This window comes from Mauremys mutica, chromosome 9 (genome assembly GCF_020497125.1).
Source record: "Mauremys mutica isolate MM-2020 ecotype Southern chromosome 9, ASM2049712v1, whole genome shotgun sequence".
Classification (NCBI taxonomy): Eukaryota; Metazoa; Chordata; order Testudines; family Geoemydidae; genus Mauremys; species Mauremys mutica.
This window is the reverse complement of record NC_059080.1, coordinates 93,414,718-93,432,765: the sequence shown is the minus strand read 5'-3', so window position 1 is coordinate 93,432,765 and position 18,048 is coordinate 93,414,718. Positions and strand designations below refer to the sequence as shown.

The following is an 18,048-nucleotide window of genomic DNA, read 5'->3' as shown; positions in this document are numbered from 1 at the left end:
GGGAGGAGGGTAATTCCGTCAGGGTGAGAAAAAGCTCCTGGCTGCTGGGGCTCACGGAGTGCTGTGTGCTCTCTGCTAGGTCTTCCTCCTCTTCTTCATCTTCATCTTCCCCGTCCGCATAATCCTCAGACATGGCAGAGATTACAACCCCCACCTCAGAATCCACGGTCAGGGGTGGGGTAGTTGTGGCGCAGCCCCCTAAAATTGCATGCAGCTCAGCATAGAAGCGGCATGTTTTTCGACCTGCCCCGGACCTTCCGTTTGCTTCTTTGGTTTTCTGGTAGGCTTGTCTGAGCTCCTTAACTTTCACTCTGCACTGCACTGAGTCCCTGCTGTGGCCTTTATCCGTCATAACCTTAGAAATTCTTTCAAATACTTTTTCATTTCGTCTTTTGGAACGCAGTTCTGTTAGCACTGAATCCTCTCCCCATATAGCGATCAGATCCAGTACCTCCCGTGCAGTCCATGCTGAGGCTCTTTTTCGATTCTCAGGAGACTGCATTGTTACCTGTGCAGATGAGCTGTGCGTGGTCACCTGTGCTGATGAGCTCTCCACGCTGGGGAAGCAGGAAATGAATTTCAAAAGTTCGCGGGGCTTTTCCTGTCTATCTGGCCAGTGCATCCGAGTTCAGAATGCTGTCCAGAGCGGTCAGTGGTGCACTGTGGGATACCGCCCGGAGGCCAATACCGTCGATTTGCGGCCACACTAACCCTATTCCGATATGTTAATCCCGATATTAGCGCTACTCCTCTCGTCGGGGAGGAGTACAGAAACCGATTTAAAGAGCCATTAAAATCGATATAAGGTGCCTCCTAGTGTGGACGGGTGTGGCGTTAAATCGGTTTTACGCTCCTAAAACCAGTTTAAACGCCTAGTGTAGACCAGGCCTTACAGGACATTGCTATTTATCAAAATTTGTAGATGATACAAGACTACTCAAGGCAGAGTGCAAAGAGTTACAAAGGGATCTCACAAAACGGGGTGACTGGACAACAAAATGGCAGATGAAATTTAGTGTTGATAAATGCCAAGTAATGCACATTGGAAAACATAATTCCAACTATACTTATAAAATGATGGGGTCTAAATTAGCTGTTACTACTCAAGAAAAGATCTTGGAGTCACTGTAGCTAGTTCTCTAAAAACATCCACTCAATGTGCAGCGCAGACAAAAAAGCTAAGAAAATGTTGGGAATCATTAGGAAAGGGATAGATAATAAGACAAAAATATCATATTGCCTCTATATGAATTCATGGCATGCCCACATCTTGAATACTGCATGTAGAGCTGGTCACCCTATCTCAAAAAACACATATTGAAATTGGAGAGGTACAAAAAAGGGCAACAAAAATGAACAGCTTTCACATGAGGAGAGATTAATAATTCTGGGACTTTTCATCTTGGAAAGAGATGACTAAGGTGGATATGATTGATAGAGGTCTATAAATTGGCATGGAGAAAGTAAATAAGGAAGTATTATTTACTCTTTGTCATAACACAAAAACTAAGGGTCACCAAATGAAAATAATAGGCAGCAGGTTTAAAACAAACAAAAGGAAGTATTTTTTCACACAACACACAGTCAGTCTGTGGAACTCTTAGCCAGAGGATATTGTGAAGGCCAAGAATATAAGAGGGTTCAAAAAAGAACGAGATTAAGTTCATGGAGGATAGGTCCATCCGTGGCTATTAGCCAGGATGGGCAGGGACGCAAAACCATGCTCTGAAGTGTCCCTTGTCTCTGTTTGCCAGACGCTAGGAATGGGCAACAGAGGATGTATCGCTTGATGATTACCTGTTCTGTTTGGGGCAGCTGACACTGGCCACTGTCAGAAGACAGGCTACTGGGCTAGATGGACCATTCATCTGACACAGTATGGCTGTTCTTATGTTACGTTCTTAAGAGTTTCTTGCAAGGCAATGACAATTCTTGTGGTGCAGTCCCCAGGTGGGTGCCCAGCTCCATTACAATAATAGTAATTTTTTTTTATTTGTATTAGAGTAGAGCCTCATGCCTCAAGTGAGATTAGAACCACGTTGTGCTAGGTACCGTACATACACGTAATAATAACAAACTGTGCCTGGCCAGAAGAGTTTACAATCTAAATAGACAAGACAGAGAAAAGGTGGGAGGGGAAACAATAGTTGATAAGAAGGCTGAATAGGTCAACATTTTGGGAATATTGCCATTGACTTCTATGGGAGTAGGATATCACCCATGGAGTTTTCCTACTCCAGGCTGCTGGTTCCAATCTGCCCCAGGATAGTTATGAATCATGAGTAAGAAACACTTCCACCTCATGACTGTTAGATGACCTGGATGAAAAAAATCTATATTCTAGAGATGGACAGATTGTCCACATTGACAGTAGAAGGGATCTACTCAAGAATCCAGTTATTGAATAAGCATGGAAGTCTTCTCGTGTGCATAGGTGGCCCTTCTGGTTGAAGGATGTTGCTAGGGAAGAGCTTCAGTTTGAAACACCAGATCTGCCAGTCTGACATTTCTCTAGTACACTAAATTCAGGAATAATAATTTACAGGGAGCTAAAGGTATGAAGAAAAAGCAAAAGGATCCTACACTAAAAATGGATTCAGATTTATGTGCAAATAACCTGGAAAATGTTGGGAGAAAGGTGTATAAATCATAGTTCCCTGGAAGACAATATGGCAGTTTGACAAAATGCTATGTTACAGTGAACCGGTATCCTGAAGAAGGATGGCCCAATAGATAAGGCACTCAATTCCCTGCTTCTTGTGTGACCCTTGGCAAGTTATTTAGTCTCTCTGGATCTTAGTTTCCCTTCTGAAAAATGGGAATAGTAGCACTTCCCAACCTCACAGGGCTGTTTTGAGGATTAAATATATATTAGATTGTTAGGTGCTTAGATACTATAGTAATAGGGTCATATATACATCTTAGATAGAATATTGCCAGTGTACATTATGTACCCAGCTGAACCATCCTGGAAATATTTCACATTCCTTAAATTCCAACATTTGTCCGCCTCCTTGAGCAAACTCTTTTTTGTGGCCAGTGTGAGAATAGTGCCAGTGGCTTTGTTTGCATCTGTGTTCTTTAGAGTATCCCAGGGGACTTTGAGTTGGATTGTGTTCCAACGCTGCAAGTTGTCTTCCTGGTTGTAATTGAATGATAAACTGTATTCAACTGCTCGGCCACTAGGTGGTGCTGTGTGCGTAACAGACTTTATTTAAACTAACCTCAGCCATGTGTGGCAGGACATTAAAAAGTCTTAAAATGAAGACATCTCTAGTGTACCTCTCTGGGAAGGAAGTTCTGTAGCCTGTCCACATCTGGTACAAGAGACTGACCTGCCAATAGCAGCCCTACAACCTACCGTGTACAAGGTGTATATGACAGTCGTTCCCTTATCTGCACAACCATGGGGAATCTATTCTTGTTGCTCGTGTAGCCATTTTCCTGAATGTAAAAAAGCATCCGATTATTTCAAGCTATATGTATGTTATAGCTTGTGGACCTGACCTATTGTGTAGGAGATTCTGGGATGGGGTGGAAAGTGTCAGGAATCAGGGCCTGCAGCAGAGCCGGTCTGGAAGCAGGGTCCATAGTCTCTGGGCAATCTAATGAGTGCAGCTGGCCTGTAGTAGGCTGCATAATTGGCTACACTTCCTGATTGGCTGGAAGTTAGCAGGCTGGCTCTTAAACCCAGCAGCAGTTGCCAAATGCTGATGGATCTAAAGATGAAAAATCAGGTAGAGTAGGACCAGCCTTTTGCATCCCTGAGACTGGAGTTAAGGAATCTACTAATTTTGTTGCCATTATGATGGCTGAATTGGTAGGACTAATGTTAGCGCTAAAATGAATAAAGGATGTATGGCCTAGGGCAACTATTATCTTTTTGGATTCATTATAAGGTTTATTGGCAATCAAAAGGGGTGATTTAGAAAGCAAAAGTGATCTAATCAATGAAATATTGTTTTTGACAACACAGTATAGTATGGTTGGGCGTGAACATTGTAGTAGCATGAATTCCAGCACATGCTGAGATGCCTGGCAATGAAATGACAGATAAGGAAGTGAAAAATGCTTTAAAAATGAAGAAAATATTATAAAAATCCCTCCGAGTAAATAGGAATTTAAAAGTTTAGTTTAAAAAGGATATAAAAAGAATGGCAAGAAATGTGCACCAAGGAGATTCTACGAAGAATGCCCCTATCTAAACTCTGTGGTTTAGATAGGAGCAGTGAAGTACTCATATTTAGACTATTAACTGATTATTGTGGTTTGATTCATAATTTATATTTATTGAATCAATACAAAGATGGGTTGTGTAACCATGTAAGGTTAAAGAAACAATTGATCATTTGTTAAGGGAATGCAGGGAGTGTTCCCAGAAAGAGAGGCTCCTGATGAAGAACGTACCGGTAGATATTTTAATGTGACAGACTATATTGTGAAGGGTTTTGTGAGTTTATCAGGAAAAGGGAGGTACCATTAAAAAAAGCTCTACTATGTTTTCTTAAGAATATATAGCAGGGTAAGAGAGGGCAGTGCATGAACGTACAAGGAATATAGTAGTAGGTGATGGTTATTCTCAGTAGATGAGTTGGCTCTGCCATAAGCCGTAAGAAGTTCAGCAGCTGCTGAAAGCATTTGCTCACAACTGTGACAGATCCTGCTCCTGCCTTGGCCGCAGCTTTGCTCCACTCCAGGTTGCCCGGACTCTGATTCCTGACTCCTGCTCCCATCACCCACTGACAGTGAACTTAAATACAAGTAAATCGGTTATCTGGGAGCTCGAAAGTTATATCAGAAATGCTTCTGATCTAGAAACAGAATTGGCTCCCTAACAACGGTTTGATTCAAGATGTTTTAAGAACTGAAACTCTCTTGTGGGAAGGGGAACTGAAAGCAGATAAAACAGCCCTTTGAAAGTCAAGGTGCCGTATTTCTGCTAACGCTGTCTGCCATTGTCAGGTGCTGAGTAATACAGAGTGTAACAAAACCTTCTTTGTTCTTATGGTCTCTTAACTGAGCGCGATGAGATAAGAGGTAAGTCAAGGTTCATTTCACTGGCAAAACACAAAGTTATTAATTAACCTGCTTTGCTAAATAAAGACTTGATAATAGCAGAGAGTCTGGCAGGAGTCAAGTCCAGGTGCAGCAAAGCCCTAAGCAAGGCGGTTGTTGTATGGCAGGACTACAAATACAGTGAATTATGTCAAGGGCAATTTTGTTACTACTGGGGCCTGCGATTCCCCCATCTTCTCACTCACTCAGGCTCTGCAGCTGCCAGTTGAGAAGGCTGAAATTCAAGAGTGTCTCATTACGATGTCCTGGAGTGGGTTAGCAACCCTCTTTTCCACCTGATTTTTAATGGGTTCATATTGTACGTTAGATTGCACACTCTTTGAAGCAGGGAGCATACATATCTCTGGTGCTGATCCTGCAAACGCTTAACCGGGAACTTAACTGAGGGAAGGTAATGGCACAACTCACACGAATAAAGTAACATTTGCAGGACTGAGATTACGTTGGTGCAGCATGTAGTACAACAGCTCCCTGAGTGGGGCCTCTGGGAACGATCATAGCATGAATACTGAACAACAGTGACAATATGTTAATCGGGATGGACCTTTTCCTCTCTATTACAGTAAGGCCTCAGATTTGACCTCTGACATTAACGTTTTGTTAAATGGCATTCCTACTATACTCCATATTCAGACAGGTACCTCCACTAATCCACGTTACAGTATGCCTCAGGTAAGTATGATGAGTATAGCAAATTGGTTCACCTCTAGGTTGTCCAGCTGGTATCCTTCCCTGGCCCTCAAAGGTTCTGGAAATCACAGTGCTTATTGAAAGAATTAGACTAGATGGAATGGTCCCTTCTGGCTTTGGAATCTATGAACCAGCTGGACGGCTCAGAGGGTAAATCCCAGGACAGACCAAAGCCGGAGGGACAAAACTCTTAAGGGGCATCATGTCTCTCCTCCCAGATACTGAAGCAGATCCTAAGTTCCCTGGCAAAAGAAGCAGCCATCCTATACAGCTCCTCTTCTTCTCAAGACAAGTCCAGAGACTCTCGCAATGGGGTGCCATCCACCAAGCAGAGGGAATCAGATCCAGAGGGGGAAGACACAGAGGGAGAATATGCAGAGGCATACATTGGGTGGGGGTGGTGGAGCCCCAAGATCCCCCACATTGGCCACATTCAGGTGACCGATGTTATATTTTTTTCTTTCCTTTTTTGGACCCTTTTGCTTGCTTTGTAGGAGCTAAGATGTGTGTCCTGACTCAGGCACCACTTCTTCTCCTGAGGAAGCAGAGCTCTCAGATTCAGATTCAGGCTCTGAGCAAGGCATGGAAAAAAAATGTGGCAAACTTGCTTTTCCTCCCCTCCCCTGCATAAACTTGAAACCATATGCAGAAAGGTTGCATCTGCATCCAGCTCTAGCTGAGCAAGCATACAGGGACAAGCCTCAGGGCAAATACCTGCCTGAGACAGCAATCCCACTGCACCCATCCTTTGATGTGTTCGGGGAGGAAGGGTAGCTTTCTTCCTGCAGGAACTTCATTCTTGTCAAAGATGAACTCACATCTCCATTCCTCGCAGAAGGTCATCCTCCTTGGATACATAAACAGAGGAATCTCAAGCAGGAGTAGAGAGGTCATTTTACCTCTGTTTTTGGTACCAGTGTAACCACTGCTGGAATACTGTGTCCAGTTCTGTGTCCACAATTCAAGAAGGATGTTGATAAATTGGAGAGGGTTCAGAGAAGAGCAACAAGAATGATTAAAGAATTAGAAAATATGCCTTATAGTGATAAGCTAAATAGATTGAGCTCTTTGAGTCTAACAAAAAGAAGGTTAAGGGGTGACTTGGTTCCTCATGTAGGTACTTATAAACTGTAACCAATATTTAATTATGGGCTTTTCAATTTAACAGAGAAAGTTATAACATGATCCAGTGGGTGGAAGTTGAAGCTAGACAAATTCAGATTGGAAATAAGGTCCACATTTTTAGTGGTGAGAATAATTAATCATTGGGAAAATTTACCAAGGATCCTGCTGGATTTGCCATCATTGGCAATTTTAAAATCAAGATTGCCTATTTTTCTAAAATAATACGCTCTAGGAATTATTTTGGGAAATTCTCTGACCTGTGTTATATCGGAGTCCAGATTAGACTATCACAATGATCCCTTCTGGCCTTGGAATCTATAAATCTTCCCATCATTCTGTCCAGAGCCACAACTTCCTACAGGAAAGCTGAATAATACTGAAGTAAACATTCCTTCAGAAACCAACAGTGTTCCTGTTTTGGGCACCAGTTACAGAAAGATTATTGGACAGTTCTATGAACTGCCACTAGATGGTCACAGAGTTTCCTCTCTACACTGGCAAGTCCTCTGGTCTAGAACCCTGACGTCCGTAAAGAAACATCCAAACAACAAAGTTTTCCAATTGTATCTATTTTATTAGCTAAAATAAACAGCTAAGCAAAAACCTAAGATACATACATAACATAGCCTAAACAAATCAAATTAGAATAAATTGGGTCAATATAAAATAATCAAATTAGTCTAATTATCATTTGATTAAACTGTATCAGACAAACCAATGATTCCTTATAAATGTGTATGTAATAATTTGGGAAGGCAACAATCTTAATTAGCTGTCAGCCCCAAATGCAAACGAGCATTATCACTTTCAATGCCAAGTCATATATTTATATTCCAGCCAAACAGCTGATATATAGAGGGTCAAATCACTCCCAGTTTGATACTACAGCTCTGATGCCAGTTAAGACAGTCTGCCCAAATTAGGGTGGTTCAGTAACATCCAATCTCTTCTCCCTCCAACATAGGGTTACATGAAACATTCCAAAGCAATACAAGCTGATGCAGCTTGTTACATTTAGGTGAAAATAACATGACTTTTCAGGATTAAACAAACCACTCCTAACTCGTGAAATTTATGAGTGTGTGATCTTTTAGACAGCAGGCTCGTTTAACCTAGGGCTGATGTAGGTATTTGAGGAACTATTCTATAGGTGCCAATCTCAAATAGACGTTGTGGCTTCTAGCCACATACATTCCTGCACACACACATTTACTACCAGCCATCTGCTGGAGTTAAAAACAAATGCAAAAAAAAATGCTGACGCAGAGGTGTCCTTTACTAATGAAGACTGGAAAACCCAACCCAGGCAAACCAAATAGGCTGATACTTATGCATGATGGTTGTCGCAAATTTTGCAGTTTGATTCAGCTTCAGGAAGCTGGCATGTGTGGTTGCCTAGATTCCAAGGCCAGAAGGGACCACTGTGATCATTTGCGCTGCTCTCCTTTATAACACAGGCCATAGCCAGTGGTCTTATTGGCACAGAAGTTTAACGCTGATGGACTTGCTGGTTAGAGATGACTTGCTTGTAGATTTTATATGTTGCAGATTGGTAGATTCCTACCCCTTGATGACCAGCTGGGAGGGTGGAGGAAGCATAGGTCTTTGTCAGGCATGGTGGTCTCATATGGCCACAGGCCAGTCACTAACAGATAAAAGCAGCAGCAATTGCAGGTAAGCAAGCCAAACAAGTAAAGGCAAACAAACAGAAGTTTCCTCCTTGCCTTCAGTTTTTGAAGATTCTGGCTTGGCTGTTTCCACCACCACAATGATCTCCCTGAATTCATGCTCAGGAGTCCCTTGGCGAATCAGAATGGGGCACTGTGACAGGACACTCACCTCTCATGAGCACCTCCTGTCGGTTGGGTGCAAACCAAGGGTGCAGCTCCTTTTATCTGAGCCAGCTGTGCTCTCATTGGCTGCTTCCTTGCAGCCTTTCTAGGCAGGCCTAGAGCACCCACTTTCACTGTGAGGTAGTAAGAACCATTTGTCTCCAGCAGCCAGTCTATGCTAGTGCTGCTAATGGTGGACGTGCAGCAGTGCTAATGCAATGGGGGAGATTTCAAGAAAGAGCCTGGTGTAATATCAGCCCCATTTTACAAATGGAGAACTGAGGTAAATGGTAGATTAACTGACCTGTCTAATGCGGCAGAGAATGTCTATAGCTGAGTCAAGAACTGAATACAGGTCTCTAGAGTCCTAGACTACTCCCCTGACCACAAATCTAACCTTCCTTTCCTAGCTTTCTAATAATGTCCTTTTACACTACTAAGAGTAAGAACAGGACTTGCTAATATTATTCAAAAGGCTCCCAGGCCATCATCCCTACAATTCATATATCTCCTTCACTGCTCACTATGCTACATTACCGTATATATTTATATATGGTGCCTGTCATCCAAAGTGCTAGGGAAGGATAACAGAAGGGCATAGCAATAAAGCAAATATTAACCAGTGGTAATAAAAAACAAATCAACAAATGCTGACCCTGAGTGAGAACTAAATATTGAACTCACAGGAAGAAAGGAAGCTGCTTCCAATCATCTGGAGAAGCAGCAGTGAGAAGAGGAAAAAGAGTGGGGCTTTGACTGAAGATTGCAGGGAGCCAGCAATATAAAGAGAAAGCAGCATGATCTAGAGGACAGAGAAATGCCCTGGGAGTCAGAAGATTTGGGTTCTACTATTAGCGCTACCAAGTGACCTCAAGGAAGTTACCTCACCTCTCTGAGCCTCGTTCATCTCCTTCCCCCGTTCAGCTATTTAGATTAGGATCGTCAGGGCAAGGACCATCCCTTGCTAGGTGTTCATACACTGTCTAGCAAAATCATGCTTGGGCCTTCCAGGTGCTACTGTAATACAAACAAATATCTAGAACAGAAAAACCACGATAGTTGGAAATAGCATGAGAAGACATGAATCATGAGGAAAAGAGGGTCAAAGGAAGCAAACGTTGGAAGCTGAGCCGAAATAAGAGAGTAAGAACAGATTTGGACAATAACATGGAATGCAACAGGGAGAATTTTATGCCAACAGCATAGATGGATTGGAAGTCGGTAGCATGGAGGACAAAAGTGAGCTTGTATGGGATTCTAGGTTCCAGGGTTGTCCAACTTTCAGAAGCAGTCATTTCGGCTCCCATAGCAACCTAAAATCCGGATGACACAAAGGTAGCTTAAAGCCACCTTTTCTCTCCTTCCCTCCGTCTGGGCGTCACCTTCTTTGCTGCGCCTCCCAGGCATAGACTCAGAGTCCCTGATTCTGCTTTCCCCTGTAACAAAAACCCAAGTGGTGGGAAGGTAGATATAACAGAGAAACAAGAGTAGGAAATACTACACATATAGAATCATGACAGAAACTAGAGATGAAAAAGAGCCACCTAGAGCATGAGGTTGTCTACCCCATACCCTCTTCACCCTGTGCTGTAATTAGGGAAAGTGAATTCTGAAAAAGAGTTAGGCCTGTATTATAGTAAAGATACAGGACTGTTCCCTGCAATATGTTGGCTTCTGATTTGTCCACTCTACTTTTGAATGTTCTAAGCACTTCCACCACTTCCTTCGTCTTTGTGCTTCTCCTCACCTGCCAAACAGATGGCATTCTCTGAACTTTCTTGTACACTTTGCATCTCCACTTTCCATCATAGATGACACTGTACATTATTTATCACAGTTAGTGTTTGTGCTCCTGGGATGCAAAAGGAGACATATGTACAGCTTGTGTCACGTTACCACAACGGAACGACAATAGAGTGCCACTCCCAAAGGCTGTAACATTCATCTGATGACATATTTATGTCATAGCAGTACACAGCTGCCTGCTCATGGTGGTTCCCTTGGAATACTCCTAGAACTCAGAGAATTTGTGTGAACAAATAAGGTCCTGTCCCATGGGATTTCTAGAGGATTAAGAAAGAAGTGGGGCCCTTTTAGAGATTAGTGGATGGTAAATTATTCCATTCATTTGTTATTCTTGATGAATAATAAATTACTCTCATAACATTTACTATTCTGTTCATTTATTATACAGTACAGGGGAATGTTTGGAACTAATTACTGCTAAAAAGCCTCTCCAGTCACAAAAAAATGGAGGGAAGGGAGGGGGCTGAGAAGCCAGTAGGAGATTCTGTGGCCTGCATTGTGCAGGAGGTCAGACTAGATGATCGTAATGGTCCCTTCTGACCTTAAAGTCTATGATTCTATGGCTGCTGCCTCAGCCAAGGCACCACACATGGGAGCACTGATTGGAAGATTGCCTGGCTCCACCAATTGGTCCAACCGTGCTAGTTAAGCCAGAAGGAAGCACAGGAAGTTGTCTGAGCAATAAGGTGATTTTCTATTGCGGGTGTCTTGGATCCTGCTTGTACCTGCTTCCTGCCCCCAACCCTATTCCTGGACCCTGCTTGGCTCCTGCCTCACCCCTGCCTTCGCTTCTGTTCCCACCATGCTCCTGCTCCATGCTTCGTCCTTGCCTCTGCTCCGTTTCCTGCCCTTACACCTTGCTTCCAGCTGTCAGTTACCAGTCATGGCCCTGACCCTGGCCTCCGACTTCTGACTCTGCCTTGCTCCTTGGCTCTGGCATTTGGTATCTGACCCTGGTTCCAACTCTCAGTTTGGATTCTTGGGTCTGAGTCTGGCTTGACCCCTGGCTCTGGTAGTTGGCCAGTTGAGTTCAGTGCTGACCCGTGTCTTCGTTCTCCAGGCTGGTTTGCTCCCTCTTTCCCCAATTACACCACCTAGCCCCATCAGCACTTGGGGAGTGAGATAACTGCTATGGGTGTGAGGAAGGAAAAGCAGAAAAGAGAATGGTTAGGGAAGGCACTCGTGAGGTAGTGGGAAGTAAGGGATAGGTGTTTGCAGAAAAATAGGTGTGTGTATTTGTATGTGCTGAGAAGGGAGCAAATCAATATATTTAGGGGCAGCTTGTGAGGTACATCAGGCATGTAGTGGTGTGTGTTCTTTGGGGAAGCAGCTGTCTTGTGTTATGCGTAAGGAGCAGGTGTGTGGTGAAAATGGTCCTGTGGACAAGTGAATTGGAGAGACCCAATGGCAGGGCCCAGTTTAGGATTCAGATAGGAGAACCTGAGCTGTGTAAAACAAGGCTTTTACTCTTATGTTCCCAGCAGTACAGTCTGTGCTCTTCCTTACCTGACATGAAAGATTTTATGAAATATTATGCCCACACATAATGCTGGCATGTTTCATTGGGGGGCAAAGAGGCAGTTTCATCCCTCATTTAATATAAACTGGAGACCTCCAATAGCAGTTCAGCTGAGATCTCAGCAACTGAGAGAGAAACCCTTTTTGCCTTGCTTCCTAGCTCAGCCATGAGCCATGGGTTAAGAATGTTTGTGGCTTGTGAAACATCCTAATGCATCAGTTTCAGGGGCACTCTTCACTTTGCTGAAGAGACTAAAGCGAAGAGATAAACAGACCAACATGAAAGTATGAATACCCAAATGGATGGGGGATGAGGGGCTAAGCATCATTTTTGACGGTTTTGCCAAAACTACAGAAATCAGGCATTGATCAAGTCTGGATAAATGTCTCAATTCTGTTATCCAGGTGAGTTTCAAAACTGACATGTACCCCTGAAAACAATTAAAGCTTTTGCTTTTCTTTTAAAGCATCTTCAGCACAGCATAAATTAGAAGTAGGGAATCTTATTCTTTTACCCAGATATCGAGGTGGCTGACCAGTTTGAAAAGCAGGTCCTGACTGCCTGGGAGCAGTTAGCACATATCCAGATTGAGCACTCTGGCCCTGATTTAACAAAGTATTTAAGTACCTGCTGAACTTTGCCACTTGGCTGGGTATTAACATATTCTGGGATATTAGCTACAAATATTAGGCCGTCCCTCCTCACAATACATCCTGTCTAACTAGTCTGGAAAAAATAGAAAACCAATGAATGATACTAATCGTATTCAATCAGCAACTGTTAATACTTGGTTATTCAATCAGCAACTGTTAATACTTGGTTAATATCTATGTTGTTCCCTTGCCAGTTGCCTAACCTAGCACATAGCTGTCCACCTATAATTATTCTGCAACCCTTTTGTTGAGAGTGGGATTTCCTAACTGTGTTTGTGTAACTGATTTGGACAGTCTCTTATCTTCACTGCTCTTTGTGCAGTAAGAAGCCCCAAACTGCATTGCTCACTATACTGACAGTGGTACTCTCCGTTCATGTTATAATAAAGCTTTGGGGGATAGCTGCCCATATTTTCCTGCAATGCACTGATACAAACACAGCGAAGTGCAGTAAGTGCAGATGTGTAAACATGGTGGACACATGGCCCTGGGGGAAAAAATCAACTTTGTTTGCTGCCAGTTCAGATTAGTGTCATGGCCTTGTTACTAAAACATAGTTGTACTTGCAGTGTGGATAGGACTCTAATTCTGGATTTCTCTTTCCCCAGGATTCCATCCTTCATAATGAAGATTGTGGGTCAGATCCTCAGCTGGTATGAATTGGCATAGCTCCATTGACATTGATAGAGCAATGCAGGTTTACACTAGCCAAGTTGCTGGTCCTGTATTTTCTAATATTCTTTTTCATTTCTGCTACATACCTAGTATCAACCTTCTCTTGTGCCATACAATGATATGATGTGCAGATTTATGGGCCCTAGCATAGGATAGCTTTCATGCTGAACTGGTCCAACAGCTGCTTTAGAAGCTCACATGGAGTTCCGTGTTCTTGAAGAATTGATCATCACACAGTTCAGTCTGAAACTGATCATCAGAGATCATCACAACTGGCAACCTGCATTCCTTTGGTTTTATTCTGATTCCTCAGCAGAAGCCTGTTTGCCATATGCCATCTCTGCAACCTGCTAAAAGCATTCTGAATCATCACGAGCTGGTCTTTTACTTTTTTCATAGTCCTCACAGTGGTAAATTATTGTCAGCATGTAGGCAGTGCAGGTGACTAACCTCATCAAATGTAGTAAAATGATGAATAAAATCTTGAATAACAATAGCTCCATGGCCACATCTGTTGACAGCTTGTCAGAGGTAGGCACTCTGAGCAGACTGTGTGCTTTTAGAGGACATCAGCTGATTGCTCTGTGGAGGATACATTCTAGGTCTGAGCCAAGGGAGAAATACCTGGCCCACCAAATACTGCCAAGAAGCACAGTAGAGCTTGATTTTCAGCACCGATGAACATCCTTAGCCCCTCACGGACTTCAACTTGTTCTGTAGGTGCTCAGCGCTTCTAGAAATCAGGCGCACGCTGTCTTGAGAATCCCACCCAACCAGTAGTGAGGAGAATGCGTGCTGCGTGTTTGGTACCCAAACCAAATTAGCCACCAAACAGTATGTGTGTGTGTGTGTGTAGCCACGCACATGTGTATAGGTGTGGGAAATAGAGATGCTAACTACATTTTAACTATGATCCCCGTCCCTTAGGGTCACTGCTTCCAACAATGCTGAACCCTAAAGAAGGAAAATTTCCTCTTTGGTAATATTCATGCGCCCACTAATATGAGGCTGAATCACGATCCCATTTTAGTCAATAGCAAAAATCTGACAGGATTTCAGTGGGATTAGGATTTAACACATAGGAGCCAAGCCAACCTCCATCTCCTCCTCCCCATCAGCCATTTTGGCAGTAGAACATTTACACCAGGGGACACTCTGGAAGAGTTTTAGCATGAAGGTGGATATGACCCTTTAAAACTACCCTTCTCTGTCTTATAGTCCCTGCTGCAAGCTATGACTAATAGTCTGGATCAATAGACATGCAGCATAGGAGAAGCCATCTACAGTGCACAATGAGCAGTTTTATTGGGCCTGCAAAACCCAAGAGCTAAGGTATGTATTCTTGAGTGCTTTCTGCTGGAATCTTACCTATTAACTGACTTGCTATTTACATATTAACAGCGCACTCTTGTAACAAAGGAAACCAATTCATCTTTAAGGCAGCCATGTACCCCAAGAGGTAGAAGACATTATCCAAGACAGTAACCCCATGGGACCAAGGCACATCGTGTGTACACCCATGTCATTATAATTATTAAGATTCCAGTGGTGGCCAAGCACTTGTAGAACTATAACGAGAACATCCTCTTATGTGCTGTTTCCAGAATTTATGCACAGCAAGCAATACATAAATATCAATTAATGAAGCAACTATAGAAAAATTAATTAAACCATGAGAGGATAAAAGCCTCTATTCAGCCTTGTATAAATGGAAGACAAATTCATAAACCCCTCCCCGCTGTTCAATAGAAAACTCTCAATTCCAGAGGAAGGAAATCGTTATTTTTTTAATTGCATACTACTTTTAAATTAATTTCCACAAGCACCACAAGTAACAAAAGGGAGAAGGGGGAAAGCAAAGATTTTACAATTAAATTAGTACTTGGGGGCAGCCTAGCAATTATTGGTAATGATCCAAAGTCTGCATATCCTATAACTTCTCTGTAGGTGGCAGAAGGATGGAAGAGAAAGGAAAGGATCTTCAGAGACAGCAAATTAAAGTCTATCCATAGAGTTCCACAAAGTCCATAATTCAGAGATTCATTAATAGCACCTAACACTATAAATCCACAGGCATAACCACTAACACGTTAATTTACCTGAATTATCCCTAAAGACAGTAAATGTACAAAACCAAAGAAGAGATGAAGAAATGGATGAGAGGGCTTAGTTCTCATTTCAGACTACGTGCAAAGACCATTGAAACAGCATTTGCCCTCAGAATATAGGATTCTGAGCCCAAACCAGTCCCTGATAGTCAATGGGACTCTTTCCATTGACTTTATTGGGGGGCTGGATCAGGTCCTCTGGAAAGAAATTAGAAAACAAAGCATGAAAACTGATGAGGGAGAGCTTGGTGTTGTGGAGGGTTCAATTGATGGCATGGTAGCGTATGTATGTGAATGCAGGACAGAAGGTTACTTAGTACTTTCTGTCCCTTCCCAACAATGATGGCTCCAGCATTATTTTCCTCTTCTTTGTGCCTTGTTAAGCATCTTTTTGTGTTCTCAGTGACATAACACAGAAGGCATCTTTGTCCTCAAAGAACATTTGGTCTGATCCTGCACCACTAAAGTTAATGGGAATTTCACCCTTGATTTCAGTGGGAGCAGGATCTGGGCCAATATGAATTTTTTTTAATGAGGTGGTGATGCAGTCTGATACCAGGAAGCAAAGAGAGAGCTGGAAATACTTTAGGGCACACTGAGTTCTTTCCTCTCTGCTGATTTGTGGGATTGTTCCACACTTTTAATTTAGCAGAATTGCTTGAATGCTCTTTACAAAACCAGCCATACTCATTGAAAACACACAAACTATATATCTTTTTTAATCCTAAGCACATTTTTCTTTGACCATAAATTGCTGGAATGTTTTGTGGTTAATGGCCAGGGAAGGGTATTCGCTCAGCTCCTTAACTGTTGTTTCTCCAGTCCCAATCACCATCACTGTTTGGCAGTGTCCTACAGCAAAAATGGTTGTACATCTTACAACACTCCTGTGGAATGGTAGGTAGTATTATTTGTATCATCACCCCCCATTTTACACATAAGCAGGTTGAGACACAGAGAGTTCAAGTGAGTTGGCTCAGCTCACACAACAAGGCAGTGCCTCTACCAGGCTAGAACCCAGGTCTCCTGACTGCAAAGCCCAGAGTCTAACTATAAGACATTGCTACCCTCTTTTTCCTCAGGCTTCTTCAATCAAGCCAGGAGGGTATTCACCCCATTTTCACAAGGGAAAATATGCCAGGATCGCAGTGTCTTTTAAAGAAAACCAATAGGGAAATGTGACATTTTTCTTCCTGGTCTCCTTCCCAAAAGGTACCAGAAACAACCCACTCTTGTGGCTGTGCTGAGTACAATAGCACTAGAGATCCTGCCAGCTAGAGCAGTACAATCAGCATGAATATGCCCTCTGGATGGTTACAAATGTCTAAAAGAATAAAATAATGAACCTCAGGGACTCAGAGTAGTACAGACCACATTTGTGTTGGGAAATCTGCCCAACAGCTCTTGTCCCTCCCTCCCAGGGGTGATTGTTATAACCATGTTTGCACTACACAGTGATACCCTATAGAAAACCTGTTCCATGGACACAAAGTGCTTATGCTTATCCTTTAGGCTATAAGACTGTTAATGATAATGCTTTGTGCTGATATTGGGCCTTTAATTTGAGGCTCCCAAAGTGCTGTACACCCATTGATAACATTAATAACCATAATCATACTGCCATTGCATAATACCCAATCCTGAGGTTGCTAATCAGTTTTTATTCAATCCTTACTCAGACAATGCCCCATTGGCTTTGTGTTTGTCTGGAAGCTTGACTGAGTTAGGCTTGAGTGCAAACTGAGCAATGACCTTAGGAGTTGGACAACAGTGCATTCCATCCAAGGATTTCAAGGCACTTGGCAAACAATTTAACTTTGTTTCACCTGTAAGGTACTTTGTAAGATCCATCTCACAAACATAAAATGAGACAGAGAGGAAGTTGACAGACTTGCTAAAGTTCACAGAACGCACGAGTATTGGTGGCAGGAACAGAGTCCTAGATTCCTGACTTCCAGACCATTGTTTTAAATATTAGACAACAGTCCATCCCACATTCTCTGGAAGCAGTATTGTCTTTTCTAAAGAAAAATATGACAACCAAGTTAAAATCTCTCTGGCCCTATGAGCTACTCTCAGAAATTATTTTGACTGGCTAACACTCTTTATTTAGTTTGTTTGTTTGTTTACTTATTTAACAAAGATTCTCAACCAGTAATCTGGCAGGCTGAAAAAAAATAACAATATTTTGCATGTGTGGCACTTTCTATCAAGCTCTTGACAAATGTTAACAAATCATTCCTCACAACAGGCCAGGGGAGTCAATGACTATTATTTATACCCAGTTGACAAATTAATAAGCCAGTACCAAAGGTTGTCCATTAACTTTAATTATCCACTGACTTTAATGGAGTCACTCCTAATTTACACTAATACAACAGAGAAGAGAATCAGGGCCTGAGAAGTTAAGTGGTAGAACCAGGCCTAGAATTCATGTTTCCTGAATCCTAGTCCCAGGCTTTATCTTGGATCCAGTTTTTCTCCCTACATAGGAGAAAGAAAGGAGCCTCAACTGGTGTGAACTGGCATAGCTCCACTGAAGTCAGTGAATCCACTTTGATTTA

The 18,048-nt window shown here is 42.5% G+C and overlaps 1 long non-coding RNA gene across 2 annotated transcripts in view; it reads right to left on the bottom strand.

Annotated features, from left to right (window-relative positions):
- The window catches only part of LOC123377738, a 135,786-nt gene that overhangs the window by 58,159 nt on the left and 59,579 nt on the right, over positions 1-18,048 (bottom strand). Inside the window, exon 4 of one of the 2 annotated variants that reach the window (XR_006582302.1) lies at positions 9,938-10,159. The exons of the other annotated variant lie outside the window; for it this stretch is intronic. This is a non-coding gene — a long non-coding RNA (uncharacterized LOC123377738). Of the gene's footprint in view, positions 1-9,937; positions 10,160-18,048 lie in introns of those variants that run through there. 2 annotated transcript variants of the gene reach the window in all.